Here is a 17215-nt window from a genome sequence, read left to right as displayed (position 1 = left end):
TTGGAGTAGCACCCATTGTGGAAAAGATGGTTGAATCGCGTCTCAGGTGGTTTGGACATGTGGGAAGAAGACCGATAGAACATCCAGTCAGGAGGGTGGATGAGATGGAAGATGGACAAAGAGTGAAAGGCAGAGGAAGACCTAAGAAGACCATCCGTGAGGTGGTCAAACGAGATCTACATGTAAACGGTCTCTCTGTAGACATGATACATGACAGAGCACAATGGCGTCGTTTGATTCATGTAGCCGACCCCACTTAGTGGGACAAGGCTTTGTTGTTGTTGTTGTATAAATGCAGTCCTATACGCCATTGTTTGTTGGTCTTATATGTAATAAAATTTATTTTTGAGTTATAGTGGTATATTTTTATTCAAAATAATAGTTGATGCACTATTCCATATTGAATTCTTTTATTATGATTGCTTCTATTTCTCTGTGAGTTTGGATGGTCAAATCAAGATACATCTTACTTTTATTTATACCAAAAATATAATCAATTACCAAAAAAAAATTAGAAACACAAATCATGGTTTGATTGAATTGAACCTGTTTCAATAAATTTCTAGAATATCTAGTTTCAATCATCATAGTCCTAAATAAATAATAATGGCATAAAAACTACTTTTATTATGTGCAAAATTATAAAAAAGTAATTACCTGAGAATTGATAAGCAGTAAGATTCTTTTTCATTCCTTACAAAGGTAGTCTTGCAACTTTAAAGCATGAAGGTTAGAGGCGAAAGAAAGAAAAAACATGTTGTATTTTACTTTGATAATTGTTTCAAATCTATTATTTATTTAATCGGATACTTGTTTTAATCAATAGAAAATAATTCAAAATCAATACTTTAAAATTTTGTTTTGAAAAAAATACTTATTTTTGGGATTCCTAGCCACTTTGATATATTTAATACAAACAACAAATAGACTAAATAAACAACTATCAAATACACAAAAAAACTTAATAAACCAAAAAATGTTTAGAATAGAGAAAATAAGAAAATTTATAAAATAGCTTTCACGATAGATTTCATTAATGCAAGAAAATCAACACAAATATATTCATAAAATTAAAGATCAGAATCTCCTTGCAAACTTGGAAATCAAAAGTTGGTTTCATGATAGCTTTCATATATGTAATTTGAAGTTTCTCAAAAGATCAGAAAGTTTTCAATAGCACCTTGATGTAATCAAAGAACTTGCTTAGAATAACCTGGGCATCAGAATCCATGACCTAGTATAATTATATTAGTGTGAATTTGTGAACAATGTAACAGCCCAGACCACCCGCTAGCACGATATTGTCCGCTTTGGCACACAAGGCCTCACGGTTTTGCCTTTGACGATAGGGATGCTAGCCGAAGCCCCCCACACTCACTCGTCAAAACGCGTCATGCTAGGGAGAGGTATCCACACCCTTATAAGGCATGCTTCGTTCCCCTCCCCAACCGATGTGGGCCTTACAATCCACCCCCTAAGGGAGCCCAGCGTCCTCGCTGGCACATCGATCCGGGTTCTGGCTCTGATACCATATGTAACAGCCCAGACCACCCGCTAGCACGATATTGTCCGTTTTGGCACACAAGGCCTCACGGTTTTGCCTTTGACGATAGGGATGCTAGCCGAAGCCCCCCACACTCACTCGTCAAAATGCGTCATGCTAGGGAGAGGTATCCACACCCTTATAAGGCATGCTTCGTTCCCCTCCCCAACCGATGTGGGCCTTACAATACGAGTGAGTGTGGGGGGCTTCGGCTAGCATCCCTATCGTCAAAGGCAAAACCGTGAGGCCTTGTGTGCCAAAGCGGACAATATCGTGCTAGCGGGTGGTCTGGGCTGTTACATATGGTATCAGAGCCAGAACCCGGATCGATGTGCCAGCGAGGACGCTGGGCTCCCTTAGGGGGGTGGATTGTAAGGCCCACATCGGTTGGGGAGGGGAACGAAGCATGCCTTATAAGGGTGTGGATACCTCTCCCTAGCATGACGCGTTTTGACGAGTGAGTGTGGGGGGCTTCGGCTAGCATCCCTATCGTCAAAGGCAAAACCGTGAGGCCTTGTGTGCCAAAGCGGACAATATCGTGCTAGCGGGTGGTCTGGGCTGTTACAAACAATGCTATAAAATCCAATACCCAATCAAATGGATATAATCTAAGTTTACCTCAAAAACCTTTCGAGTTAACTTGAAAGGTGCACTTTCAAAATTAACACTAGTAGGTGAGTTGGAAAGCATGAAGCCAAGATCAATATGTATGATATCAACACCTTCATCTAATAAAAGGTTTCAACTATACCTATCATTGACTTGGAATCCTGGATTGAAAAATGGCATAAAGAAAGTAGAAATACAATTAAACATACATACCAATACAAAAATTCAAAACTAATCTTTCTCAGGGAAAAGATTGCTCTTAATTAAATACTAAAGAATAAAATCCTACAAAGTTCTTGAGAAAGAAGGCAAATTAATGTATTAAACATATTTTTTTCATACACATCTATCAAGGTCGAAATAATTCAGTAGTTGCATACCAAGAAATCAGCATCAACAAATTCAAACTTAATAAAAAGATTATGGTAGAAAGAGATTTATTAATTTTGAAGAGAATACATACCCTCTACTTTTGTGGTGGAATGAGCTTTATTAATTTTGAGGAAAACACATACATCTATCAAGGTCCTCATTTTAAATGTTTCATTTCTTTGAGGGTGCTTGTTTCTTTCTCAATCTTCTTCAGCCTCTTCTTCATATTCTCTAAATCCTGTTCAACCAAAATAATTAAATAGTACAATTCCAAAGGAATGAGCTTTAATGAAACTAAATTAAAAAAACACTACAAGAAAACTAGGATTTTCGCCATACTTTTTGAGCTACCGGCACGATTTTGAAAGGGCCACATCTGTAAACGTGCCGATTGCTCTATCGCCATGCTTTTGGTGACCTATCACCACGCTTAAATGCGTGGCCGTATGTGAGAAATATGGCTACGTTTTTAAAGCATACCAATGGCAAGAGATATGGCTACGCTTTTAAAGCGTGCCAACAGCGAGTGATATGGCTACGCTTTTAAAGCATGATTGTTTATGACTACTATACAATATGGCCATTCTTTTAAAGCGTGGCTATAAGTTTGTTAAGTAACCTATTCTTTTTTAGTCTTCGTAATAAAACCTGACAAAATTCATAGATAATTTAAAAATTTAGACAATGACCAGTAATTTTAAATCAACTAATCCAACCTTCGTAAAGTTGTCATCAAAAAGTGTGTTTGATCACATGGCATACTCTAACAAAATATCAAAAATCAAAGTCATAATAACGATCCATGAATTCCTAATACATGAATTATAATTCTAACAACTATTACATTATCTACTTTCTTTACATATACTTCCTTAGAAAATATGAAACTTCATGATTACTAATCATCCATTGTGAGCAAAATTATTTTCACCATTGCCCTATATAACTTTAAATATTGTTGTGTTAGTGCATCTTATATTTTACCAAAAAATAAGAGGGCATATATTGAAAATCACACTGTATTCAAAATATTTATCATTTTGCCATGAATCAACAAAACACAACCAAAAAATTAAATAGTACACAACTAGAAAATTCAACAATCAACAATACATATTTAGCCAGCAACAGTAGCATGAACTACAAATAGAAAATTCAACATGAAAAATAAAATTCTATAGTCCAGAGTAACAAGGTAGTGACCACTTTTTTTTCTATCAGTATTTCTCAATGGCAATAGTATGGAAAAGATAGTTACTTACATCATCTTTGGGTAGAATCTGAGTTGATTTGGAGGAGCGAGGAGTATTTATTGGTCCGCTACAAGGCATCCAAAGGAAAATTTTAGGCAGCTTACACTAGGGATGCTACCTCCTCGTCACTCATTCCAGGGTTGGTTTGGTGCCCTAATACCTTTAATAAACCACATACGCTGTCCATCTTCTTCTCTAATGATGAGCCCTTATTGTTGTATTCAAATTTGATTTGGCAAATCTCCTCATCCTTTTTAAGAGAGTTTCTTGTAATCGAAGCCCCATAACAACAAACTCGACCTTGTTGATCCTTTCCTAGCACTCCCACAAATGCATCCTCATCATTTTTCCCTGCCTCTGTGTGGTTCTGAAGTTCAGTCTATCAAAAGTGACAACCAACAAAATACAAAGTCATATTGACTTGATATCAATAGAAATTAGTTTAGAATTTATATTGTATAAATCCAAATATGAACACAAACAACTCACAATTATAGTTTGTATTTTAGCATCAATTTCTTTTTCTTTTTTACTTATGCGAGTTACTATGTATAAAACCCGCAAAACTAGTAAATAATTAGCTAATAAATTAATTATTAATCATAAAAATTATAAAGTGAAATTTCATAGTTTAATAAGATAGAGCTAATTAAAATAAGAATTTTGACACTAATTTTAAAGAATTTGGCCCAAGATTGGGCCGAACAGACCAAATCAATTGAACCGAGCCCGTATTGGGCCCAAATCCCATTTAAATGAGGAATATAGCCATTTCTTCCCCTCATTCATCACATGTCAAGCTAAAATTGGGAAAGGGGGAGGGAGAAGAAATCTCAACCCTTGGCTCCAACATCCATTCCTTATAACTTTTGATCCGGAGCTCCGATTGACGAGTCGTCAGCGACTACGCATTTATCTCGGAATTCTCTACAAAGTCCACTAATCAATTTGGTAAGGAATTCAATTTTTTTACCCTACTCTTCCCTCTCATGTTTCGAATTTAAGGGATTTTTGGTATTGAATATTATGTGGTCTTGATGTTTGGGGACCGAATTAACTTGCGGGTATTGTCGGGTTTAGCTCACTTGAGCTGTGGGCAAGGTAAGAAGCTAACCCTCTTGTGGATATTGAGATTTTGAGTTTAGGGATTAATAATAGTCATATATGTAGTTTAGATTGAATGTTGTTGGTGAAAAATCAAATTGGAGGTCAAACTTGTGAAATTGAAACTTAATTGAAGAAATTGAAGCTTGGGATCAATTTTGAAAGCTAAGGTTGATAGCTTATAGTGCAGGGAGCACTTGAGGTGTTCTGGGTTTATCGGAGAATTGGCCAAGGTATAGTTTCGGTTTTTCGTATCTAAAATATAATGTAATGTGAAAACTTAGGCTAATTGACTGTAGGATAAGGTTGAATTAATTGTGATATTGATGATTATGTATGATGTTATTTGGATATGAATTATTGTGTGAACTTATTATAATTATGAATTGGTGTGTTGTGGAATAATTGAGGGGTGTTGATTTGATTAGGGAATATATGAGTACTTGTTATTAGTATTGTTGAGTTGAGTGGTTGGATTGTATATGAATGATTGATGATAATTGAGTCGATTGAGGGAGTTGATGAGACTATGTGGTGTTTGATGATGATATGAATAATGATTTATATTTATGATGAAAATGGAATGCTAAATGATGATTTTAATGATGATAGATAAGGTGATGTGAATGAATATGTATGAGGTGGTATATTGATGCATTTATTTGGATAGTTGAGAAATTTGTATATGAGATTGTTTAGAATTAAAGTATGATTGATTATGGAAGGATGTGGGGTTGTGCTGCTGTGTTATAGTATGTGCTGGTGTTGATTATGAGTATAGAAAGTTGGTATTGAATGGTGAATTGATGAAAATAGAGGTTGGAGTATTTTTGTGAAAATCTGATTTTTAGCCAAACTTCGGCAAGCCATAACTTGGCTTTCAGACCCCAAAATTCTTTTAAATTTGTTTCATATGAAACTAGGTTCGTGAAGTTTACACCGCTCGAAGAACGGGTGAAAAATATTTTAAAACGAGAAAGTTATGCGCGTCAGAAGTTCGGTGTGAAAAGTTGAAATTCTGCAGCACTTAGCATTTTTACCCATTCTGCAGAACCTACGTACGCGACCACTACACATGACGTGACCAACCCTTTCGGGTTTGGCATCTCGCGTACGCAAGCAGGGTGCATGCGTACAAGAGTAAGAAAATCACACACACGCATACGCGTAGCCCATGCGTACGCGTGACCCCTGAAATCAGCAAAGTGAGTTTTGTGTTTTAAAATGTAATTTTGATCCTCTAAACCTCTATTTTTACTCTTTTATCCCTTAAACCTTAGTTGTATGTTAAGTGTTGAGAAGAAGGTAGGGAGGAGTGGTAACTTGAAGATGAAGAAAGTTTGAAAAATGCTTGAATGAATGAATGAACGTAAGGGAAAATGGAAGAAGAATTATTACTAAAATCTGATTGATGATTAAATGATTATGATTAATTGAGGAAGCTTGAAAATGTGGCGAGTATGCCAGAGATGCATATGTGATTAAAGAATGAATGTGGTAAATGAATCATGACGGAAAATGTTGAATGTGAGTATGCTTGTAATTTTATCTCTCTGATTGTAAGGGTGACAAGGCACAAATACCCTCTAATGGTCACAGGACACATATACCCTCTAATAGTGAAAGGGCACAGATACTTTCTAATGGTGACTGGGCACAGATACCCTTTAATGGTGACAGGGCACATAATCCCTCTAATGGTGATAGGTCACGTATTCCCTCTAATGATATTAATGCGCAACAGAGAAACAGTGTCTGGGTTAGCTACTGGACATGTCGGGTTTGGCTTGATAACCGATAGATGAGACTCATCCACCACTAGGACAGGCATGCATCATATGCATATATATGTTTATTTGGTATGCTTTGTTTGGATTGCCTAAGTGATTGCATAAACTATTTACTTCATGTTTAATTGCTGTATATGCTTCCTATCTGTGATTTCCTTGCTTGTAATAATTGTGTTTGAGCAAATGTACCAGTGGAGGTTGGGAGGTTTGGGGGAGTTAGAAAGGGGAGTTTTAGATAGACTGAAGACCTGTAGCTAGTTGTCTATTTTATTTTATGGTTTAGTTATGTTTATAAGATTTAATTATATGTTGAAAGTTCTAGGATTGCCTTTGGTTTTTCCAAGACATTATATGTTAGATATGTAGGCACTGTTACCATGCTGAGAATCTTTGGTTCTCACCCCATGTAGATTTTGTGGTTTTTAGATACAGGACGTAAGGCACCTCGTTGAGGCATACTGGAAGCTTCTGATAGCGAAGATCTTTGAGCTGTTGGGACTTTATTTTGGTCATATGTATTTATATAGATACTTATTATCTCCACTTATTATATATATGATGTATTAACTTCCTTTTAGAGGTAATTTTGGAGAAACAGGTTCTGTAACTCTGTATTTTGGGTTCTTTTGGGTTCTCTTATATATATATATATATATATATATATATATATATATATATATATGTGCTCTGGCCGGTTTAGCCTGCACGAGCTGAGTCTTGAGCTTTGATATTTGTATCTTGGAATTCTCTTTTGGTTATATCCATGTTTGCTTACTTTTACGTTGCTTTGTTACTTTATCGCTTCGTGAGTGTTGCGCTTTTCAATTTAACAATTTTGCTTTACCCTTTCCTTTAAAGGCTCCTAGTTATAAATCTTGTTCACTATATTATAATATATAATTTTACTTTTAGAAGTCGTAATACTTCACCACCTCTGTCTTATAACTTAAGCATAAGGCTCTATGTAGTAGGGTGTTACACAATGAAAACTTCAGCCCTTGATGGTTCTTTACTGTTCTCTTTAGAGTCTCGCGCTAGAGTACATAGAGAAAAATTTACATGAAGCACACTATTTGGTGCCATATCTGATCATTTCTCATTAGATCAATGATGAGTCCATATTTGATGCTAATTTTTTTGCTTGAATTGGATGGATTTTACCACATAAACCCACACTTAATCATAAAAGTAGCATACTTTTGTGATTTCTCTCTAGATTTTTCCTAAATATGAAAACATGCATTTTGTGGATAAATTGATCATTTTAATTATACTTTTATCCCATTCGATGCTGTGATATGTTTTGTTAAGTGATTTCAAGTCAATTAGGCAAGAATGGCAAGGCAAAATTGGAAAGAAGCATGCAAAATGGGAGATTTCATTAAAAAAACAAAGGAGAAGCACACACTGAAGTGTGCGTACGCACAACCTTCTGTGCATATGCACAAGTACAAAAATTAGCAAGTGTATGTACGCACATGTACGCACACATCTGTGCGTACACACAAGTCCTAACGCGTGACCTCATTGATGAAGCACGTGGCTCGCGCTTTTTGGGGATTTTTGGCCTAAATTTGGACTTCCTGAAGCTGAATTTCAAAGCTATATCAAGGGGTGAGTGGTGCGCGAAATTGTGATCAATACTTTTCACAACTCTCATAATCCCTGGTCATGAACTCCAAAAGACTTGGTGGTTCAATTCCATGGCATTACACAACTTCGCACAACTAACCAGCAAGTGCACTGGGTCGTCCAAGTAATACCTTACGTGAGTAAGGGTCGATCCCACGGAGATTGTTAGCATTGAAGCAAGCTATGGTCATCTTGTAAATCTTAGTCAGGCAGACTCAAATGGATATAGTGATGAACGAAAATAATATAAAAGATAAGGATAGTGATACTTATGTAATTCATTGGTAGGAACTTCAGATAAGCGCATGAAGATGCCTTCCCTTCCGTCTCTCTGCTTTCCTACTGCCTTCATCCAATCCTTCTTACTCCTTTCCATGGCAAGCTCGTGTAGGGTTTCACTGTTGTCAGCAGCTACCTCCCATCCTCTCAGTGAAAATATGTCCCTGATGCTCTGTCACAACATAGGCTAATCATCTGTCGGTTCTCGTTCAGGCCGGAATAATATCCATTGATACTTTTGCGTCTGTCACTAACGCCCTAGCCTGCTAGGAGTTTGAAGCACGTCACAGTCATTCAGTCATTGAATCCTACTCAGAATACCACAGACAAGGTTAGACCTTCCGGATTCTCTTGAATGCCGCCATCAGTTCTCGCCTATACCACGAAGACTCTGATCTCACGGAATGGTTGGCTCGTTTGTCAGGCGAGCACTCGGTTGTCAGGCGATCAACCATGCATCGTGTAATCAGGAATCCAAGAGATATTCACTAAGCCTCGAATGCTTGTAGAACAAGAATGGTTGTCAGTCACCTTGTTCATGGGTGAGAATGGTGATGGGCGTCAATCATCACCTTCATCAGGTTGAAGAACAAGTGATATCTTGGACAAAGAACAAGCGGAATTGAATAGAAGAACAATAGTAATTGCATTAATACTCGAGGTACAGCAGAGCTCCACACCTTAATCTATGGTGTGTAGAAACTCCACCGTTGAAAATACATAAGAACAAGGTCTAGGCATGGTCGAATGGCCAGCCTCCCAAAGTGATCAAAAGATCTCTAGAAAAAGGTTCCAAAGATCCGAAGATTTTTAATACAATAGTAAAAGGTCCTACTTATAGAAAACTAGTAGCCTAAGGTGTACAGAAATGAGTAAATGACATAAAAATCCACTTCCGGGCCCACTTGGTGTGTGCTTGGGCTGAGCAATGAAGTATTTTCGTGTAGAGACTCTTCTTGGAGTTAAACGCCAGCTTTAGTGCCAGTTTGGGCGTTTAACTCCCAATTAGGTGCCAGTTCCGGCGTTTAACGCTGGAATTTCTTGAGGTGACTTTGAACGCCGGTTTGGGCCATCAAATCTTGGGCAAAGTATGGACTATTATATATTGCTGGAAAGCCCAGGATGTCTACTTTCCAACACCGTTGAGAGCGCGCCAATTGGGCTTCTGTAGCTCCAGAAAATCCACTTCGAGTGCAGGGAGGTCAGAATCCAACAGCATCTGCAGTCCTTTTGAGTCTCTGGATCAGATTTTTGCTCAGATCCCTCAATTTCAGCCAGAAAATACCTGAAATCACAGAAAAACACACAAACTCATAGTAAAGTCCAGAAAAGTGAATTTTAACTAAAAACTAATAAAAATATACTAAAAACTAACTAGATCATACTAAAAACATACTAAAAACAATGCCAAAAAGCATACAAATTATCCGCTCATCACAACACCAAACTTAAATTGTTGCTTGTCCCCAAGCAACTGAAGATCAAATAAGATAAAAAGAAGAGAATATGCAATGAACTCCAAAAACATCTATGAAGATCAGTATTAATTAGATGAGCGGGGCTTTTAGCTTTTTGTCTCTGAATAGTTTTGGCATCTCACTCTATCCCTTGTAATTCAGAATGATTGGCTTCTTTAGGAACTTAGAATCCAGATAGTGTTAATGATTCTCCTAGTAAGTATGATGATTCTTGAACATAGCTATTTATTGAGTCTTGGTTGTGGCCCAAAGCACTCTGCCTTCCAGTATTACCACCGGATACATACATGCCACAGACACATAATTGGGTGAACCTTTTCAGATTGTGACTCAGCTTTGCTAAAGTCCCCAATTAGAGGTGTCCAGGGTTCTTAAGCACACTCTTATTGCCTTGGATCACAACTTTATTTCTTTCTTTTTCTTTCTTCTCCCTTTTTTTTTTCTTTTTCGGTTTTTTTTTTTTTTTTTTGCTTCAAGAATCATTTTTAATGATTTTTCAGATCCTCAGTAACATGTCTCCTTTTTCATCATTCTTTCAAGAGCCAACATTCATGAACCACAAATTCAAAAGACATATGCACTGTTCAAGCATACATTCAGAGAACAAAAGTGTTGCCACCACATCAAATTAATTAAACTATTATAAAATTCAGAATTCATGCAATTCTTTCCTTTTCAATTAAGCACGTTTTTATTCAAGAAAGGTGATGGATTCATAGGACATTCATAACTTTAAGGCATAGACACTAAGACACTAATGATCACAAGACACAAACATGGATAAACATAAGCATAAAATTCGAAAAACAGAAGAATAAAGAACAAGGAAATCAAAGAACGGGTCCACCTTAGTGATGGCGGCTCTTTCTTCCTCTTGAAGATCCTATGGAGTGCTTGAGCTCCTCAATGTCTCTTCCTTGTCTTTGTTGCTCCTCCCTCATGATTCTTTGGTCTTCTCTAATTTCATGAAGGATGATGGAGTGTTCTTGATGCTCCACCCTTAGTTGTCCCATGTTGGAACTCAACTCTTCTAGGGAGGTGTTTAGTTGCTCCCAATAATTTTGTGGAGAAAAGTGCATCCCTTGAGGAATCTCAGGGATCTCATGATGAGAGGGGTCTCTTGTGTACTCCATCCTTTTCTTGGTGATGGGCTTATCCTCATCAATGGGGGTATCTCCCTCTATGTCAACTCCAACTGAATAACAGAGGTGACAAATGAGGTGAGGAAAGGCTAACTTTGCTAAGGTAGAGGACTTATCCGCCACTTTATAGAGTTCTTGGGCTATAACCTCATGAACTTCCACTTCTTCTCCAATCATGATGCTATGAATCATGATGGCCCGGTCTATGGTAACTTCGGACCGGTTGCTAGTGGGAATGATTGAGCGTTGAATGAACTCTAACCATCCTCTAGCCACGGGCTTGAGGTCATGCCTTCTTAATTGAACCGGCTTTCCTCTTGAATCTTGCTTCCATTGTGCGCCCTCTTCACATATGATTGTGAGGACTTGGTCCAACCTTTGATCAAAGTTGACCCTTCTTGTATAAAGATGCTCATCTCCTTGCATCATAGGCAAGTTGAACGCCACCCTTACACTCTCCGGACTAAAATCCAAGTATTTCCCCCGAACCATAGTGAGATAATTCTTTGGATTCGGGTTCACACTTTGGTCATGGTTCTTTGTGATCCATGCATTGGCATAGAACTCTTGAACCATCAAGATTCCGACTTGTTGAATGGGGTTGGTGAGTACTTCCCAACCTCTTCTTCGGATCTCATGGCGGATCTCCGGATATTCACCCTTTTTGAGTGAAAAGGGGACCTCGGGGATCACCTTCTTCAAGGCCACAACTTCATAGAAGTGGTCTTGATGCACCCTTGAGAGGAATCTATCCATCTCCCATGACTCGGAGGTGGAAGCTTTTGCCTTCCCTTTCCTCTTTCTAGAGGTTTCTCCGGCCTTGGATGCCATAATGGTTATGAAAAAGCAACGCTTTTACCACACCAAACTTAAAATGTTTGCTCGTCCTCGAGCAAAAGAAGAAAGAAGAGAGTAGAAGAAGAAGAAATGAGGGAGAGGGAGAAGGTGGTGTGTTCGGCCAAGAAGGGAAAGAAGGGGTGTTTAGGTTGTGTGAAAATGAAGGGTTGAAGAAGGGTATATATAGGAGAGAGGGGGAGTAATGGTTCGGCCATTATGGGTGGGTTTGGGAGGGAAAGTGGTTTGAATTTGAAGGGTGAGGTTGGTGGGGATTTATGAAGGATGGATGTGAGTGGTGAAGAGAAAGATGGGATTTGATAGGTGAAGGGTTTTTTGGGGAAGAGGTTTTGAGGTGATTGGTGAGTGGGGGAAGAAGAGAGAGAGTGGTGGTGGGGTCCTGTGGAGTCCACAGATCCTGTGGTGTCAAGGAAAAGTCATCCCTGCACCAAGTGGCATCAAAATTCACGTTTTGAGCCATTTCTGGCGTTAAACGCCGGGCTGGTGCCCATTCCTGGCGTTTAACGCCAGGTTGTTGCCCTTTACTGGCGTTTAACGCCAGTCTGGTGCCCCTTTCTGGCGTTAAACGCCCAGAATGGTGCCAGACTGGGCGTTAAACGCCCAACAGCTAGCATTACTGGCGTTTGAACGCCAGCTTCTTCTCCTCCAGGGTGTGCTATTTTTCTTCCTGTTTTTCATTCTGTTTTTGCTTTTTTTTTCATTGTTTTTTTGACTTCTTATGATCATCAACCTACAAAAAAGTAAAATAACAAAAGAAAATAGTTAACTATAAAACATTGGGTTGCCTCCCAACAAGCGCTTCTTTAATGTCATTAGCTTGACAGAGGACTCCCATGGAGCCTCAGAAATACTCAGAACCGTGTTGGAACCTCCCAACACCAAACTTAGAGTTTGAGTGTGGGGGTTCAACACCAAACTTAGAGTTTGGTTGTGGCCTCCCAACACCAAACTTAGAGTTTGACTGTGGGGGCTCTACTTGGCTCTGTTTTGAGAGAAGCTCTTCATGCTTCCTCTCCATGATGATAGAGGGATGTCCTTGGGCCTTAAACACCAAGGATTTTTCATTCACTTGAATGATCAACTCTCCTCTATCAACATCAATCACAGCCTTTGCTGTGGCTAGGAAGGGTCTGCCAAGGATGATGGATTCATCCATGCACTTCCCAGTCTCTAGGACAATGAAATCAGTAGGAATGTAATGGTCTTCAATCTTCACCAAAACATTCTCTACAAGTCCATGAGCTTGTTTTCTTGAATTGTCTGCCATCTCTAATGAGATTCTTGCAGCTTGCACCTCAAAGATCCCTAATTTCTCCATTACAGAGAGGGGCATGAGGTTTACACTTGACCCTAAGTCACACAAGGCCTTCTTGAAGGTCATGGTGCCTATGGTACAAGGTATAGAAAACTTCCCAGGATCCTGCCTCTTTTGAGGCAGTTTCTGCCTAGACAAGTCATCCAGTTCTTTGGTGAGCAAAGGTGGTTCATCCTCCCAAGTCTCATTTCCAAATAACTTGTCATTTAGCTTCATGATTGCTCCAAGGTATTTAGCAACTTGCTCTTCAGTGACATACTCATCCTCTTCAGAGGAAGAATACTCATCAGAGCTCATGAATGGCAGAAGTAAGTCCAATGGAATCTCTATGGTCTCATTTTGAGCCTCAGATTCCCATTGTTCCTTATTGAGGAACTCAGAGGAGATTGGTGCACGCCCATTGGGGTCTTCCTCAGTGGCGTCCACCTCCTCTCTTTCCTCTCCATATTCGGCCATGGTTATGACTTTGCACTCTCCTTTTGGATTTTCTTCTGTATTACTTGGGAGAGTACTAGGAGGGAGTTCAGTAATTTTCTTACTCAGCTGACCCACTTGTCCTTCCAAATTCCTAATGGAGGACCTTGTTTCATTCATGAAACTTTGAGTGGTTTTGATTAGATCAGAGACCATTGTTGCTAAGTCAGAGGTATTCTGCTTAGAACTCTCTGTCTGTTGCTGAGAAGATGATGGAAAAGGCTTGTTGGTGCCAAGCCTGTTTCTTCCACCATTATTGTTATTGAAACCTTGTTGAGGTCTCTCTGATTCTTCCATGAGAAATTTGGGTGATTTCTCCATGAAGAATTATAGGTGTTTCCATAGGGTTCTCCTAGGTAATTCACCTCTTCCATTGAAGGGTTCTCAGGATCATAAGCTTCTTCCTCAGATGAAGCTTCCTTAGTACTGCCAGGTGCATTTTGCATTCCAGACAGACTTTGAGAAATCAAATTGACTTGTTGAGTCAATATCTTGTTCTGAGCCAATATGGCATTCAGAGTATCAATCTCAAGAACTCCTTTCTTCTGATTAGTCCCATTGTTCACAGGATTCCTTTCAGAAGTGTACATGAATTGGTTATTTGCAACCATTTCAATTAGCTCTTGAGCCTCTGTAGGCATCTTCTTCAGATGAAGAGATCCTCCAGTAGAGCTATCCAAAGACATCTTGGATAGTTCGGAGAGACCATCATAGAAGATACCTATGATGCTCCATTCAGAAAGCATGTCTGAGGGACATCTTCTGATTAATTGTTTGTATCTTTCCCAAGCTTCATAGAGGGATTCTCCATCCTTCTGTCTGAAGGTTTGGACTTCCACTCTAAGCTTACTCCATCTTTGAGGTGGAAAGAACTTTGCCAAGAAGGCATTGACTAGCTTTTCCCAAGAGTCCAGGCTTTCTTTAGGTTGAGAATCCAACCATATTCTAGCTTTGTCTCTTACAGCAAAAGGGAATAGCATTAGTCTGTAGACCTCAGGGTTAACCCCATTAGTCTTGACTGTGTCACAGATTTGCAAGAATTCAGCTAAGAACTGATGAGGATCTTCCATTGGAAGTCCATGGAACTTGCAATTCTGTTGCATTAGAGAAACTAATTGAGGCTTAAGCTCAAAGTTGTTTGCTCCAATGGCAGGGATAGAGATGCTTCTCCCATAGAAATCAGGAGTAGGTGCAGTGAAGTCACCCAGCACCTTCCTTGCATTGTTGGCATTGTTGTTGTTTTCGGCTGCCATGGGTTCTTCTTCCTTGAAGAATTCGGTCAGGTCCTCAACAGAGAGTTGTGCTTTAGCTTCTCTTAGCTTTCTCTTCAAGGTCCTTTCAGGTTCAGGATCAGCTTCAACAAGAATGCCTTTGTCTCTGCTCCTGCTCATATGAAAGAGAAGAGAACAAGAAAATGTGGAATCCTCTATGTCACAGTATAGAGATTCCTTGAAGTGTCAGAGGAAAAGAGAAATAGAAAGAAGAAGGAGAAGAATAATTTGAACTTTAATTAGATAAGGTTCGAATTGTGCATTAAGAAGGAGTGGTACTCCATAAATAGAAGGATGTGAGAAGGAGGGAAGAGAATTTTCGAAAATTCAATCAAAAGATTTTGAAAACATTTTGAAAAACACTTAATTGATTTTCAAAAATTGAAAGTGGAAAAGAAATCAAGTGATTTTTGAAAAAGATTTTGAAATTAGAAATTAGAAAGATTTGATTGAAAACTATTTTGAAAAAGATGTGGTTAAGAAGATATGATTAGTTTTAAAGAGATGTGATTGAGAAGATATGATTTGAAAACAATTTTAAGAGATATGTTTTGAAAACAATTTTAAAAGATTTGATTTTGAAAATTAATGACTTGCCTAACAAGAAAAGATATGATTCAAACATAAAACCTTCCTTAACAGAAAAGGCAAAAAATGTTCAATCAAATCATTAATTGTTAGTAAGTATCTTTGAAAAAGGAAAGAAATTGATTTTGAAAACATTTGATTGAAAAGATATGATTTGAAAAAGATTTGATTTTGAAAAACTTTGAAAACTTGAAAAAATTTGATTTTGAAAACAAAATCTTCCCCCTAGCACCATCCTGGCGTTAAACGCCCAGAATGGTATACATTCTGGCGTTTAACGCCCAAAATGCTACCTCTTTGGGCGTTAAACGCCCAACCAGGTACCCTGGCTGGCGTTTAAACGCCAGTCTGCCTTCTTCACTGGGCATTTTTGAATGCTCAGCTTTTTCTGTATAATTCCTCTGCAGCATGTTCTGAATCTTCAATTCTTTGTATCATTGACTTGAAAAGACACAAATTAAAAGTATTTTTGGATTTTTAATAATCAAAATGCAATAAGAATCAAATAACAATGCATGCAAGACACCAAACTTAGCAGTTTGTATACTACTAACACTATATGAGACACATAAATACTCAAGCCAAAAGAATTCAAAGATCAAAACAAAGAAATATATGCATGGATTCGAAAAATATAACAAAAACATGCATTTGACACTAAACCTAAGATGAGACTCTAGACTCAAACAAGAAATATTTTTGGATTTTATGATTTTATAATTTTTTTTTTGTGTTTTTCGAAAATTAAGTGGAAAAAGATATCAAAATTCTTAATGAGAATTCCAGGAATCAGTGCAATGCTAGTCTAAGACTCCGGTCCAGGAATTAGACATGGCTTCACAGCCAGCCAAGCTTTCAAAGAAAGCTTCGGTCCAAAGCACTATACATGACCAAAGGTCAGCCAAACCTTAGCAGATCACTGCTCCAAAAGCAAAATTGATGAAAATCAACAAGCTCTTGTGGTGATAGGTTGAAACCTCGGTCCAATCAGATTAGACATGGCTTCTCAGCCAGCCAGATTTCAACAAATCATCATGAAACTCTAGAATTCATCTTCAAGAATTTCGAAAAAAATAAATACCTAATCTAAGCAACAAGATGAACCGTCAGTTGTCCAAACTAGAACAATCCCAGGCATTGTTACCAAAAGCTTGCTCAAAACTTGAACAATCCCCGGCAACGGCGCCAAAAACTTGGTGCGCAAAATTGTGATCAATACTTTTCACAACTCTCATAATCCCTAGTCATGAACTCCAAAAGACTTGGTGGTTCAATTCCATGGCATTACACAACTTCGCACAACTAACCAGCAAGTGCACTGGGTCGTCCAAGTAATACCTTACGTGAGTAAGGGTCGATCCCACGGAGATTGTTAGCATTGAAGCAAGCTATGGTCATCTTGTAAATCTTAGTCAGGCAGACTCAAATGGATATAGTGATGAACGAAAATAATATAAAAGATAAGGATAGTGATACTTATGTAATTCATTGGTAGGAACTTCAGATAAGC

General features: G+C 38.3%; 1 non-coding gene across 1 annotated transcript; it reads left to right on the top strand.

The window, feature by feature from the left end:
* Positions 1–14586: 14586 nt before the first annotated feature.
* LOC130938411 (small nucleolar RNA R71) lies at positions 14587–14694 on the top strand. The gene has a single exon (XR_009069578.1). It is a non-coding gene; the product is annotated as a small nucleolar RNA R71 (small nucleolar RNA).
* The last annotated feature ends 2521 nt before the right edge of the window (positions 14695–17215 follow it).

The sequence above is a fragment of the Arachis stenosperma genome, chromosome 6 (genome assembly GCF_014773155.1).
Source record: "Arachis stenosperma cultivar V10309 chromosome 6, arast.V10309.gnm1.PFL2, whole genome shotgun sequence".
NCBI lineage: Eukaryota > Viridiplantae > Streptophyta > Magnoliopsida > Fabales > Fabaceae > Arachis > Arachis stenosperma.
The sequence above is the reverse complement of the archived record's forward strand: the minus strand, read 5'-3'. Positions and strand labels throughout refer to the sequence as shown.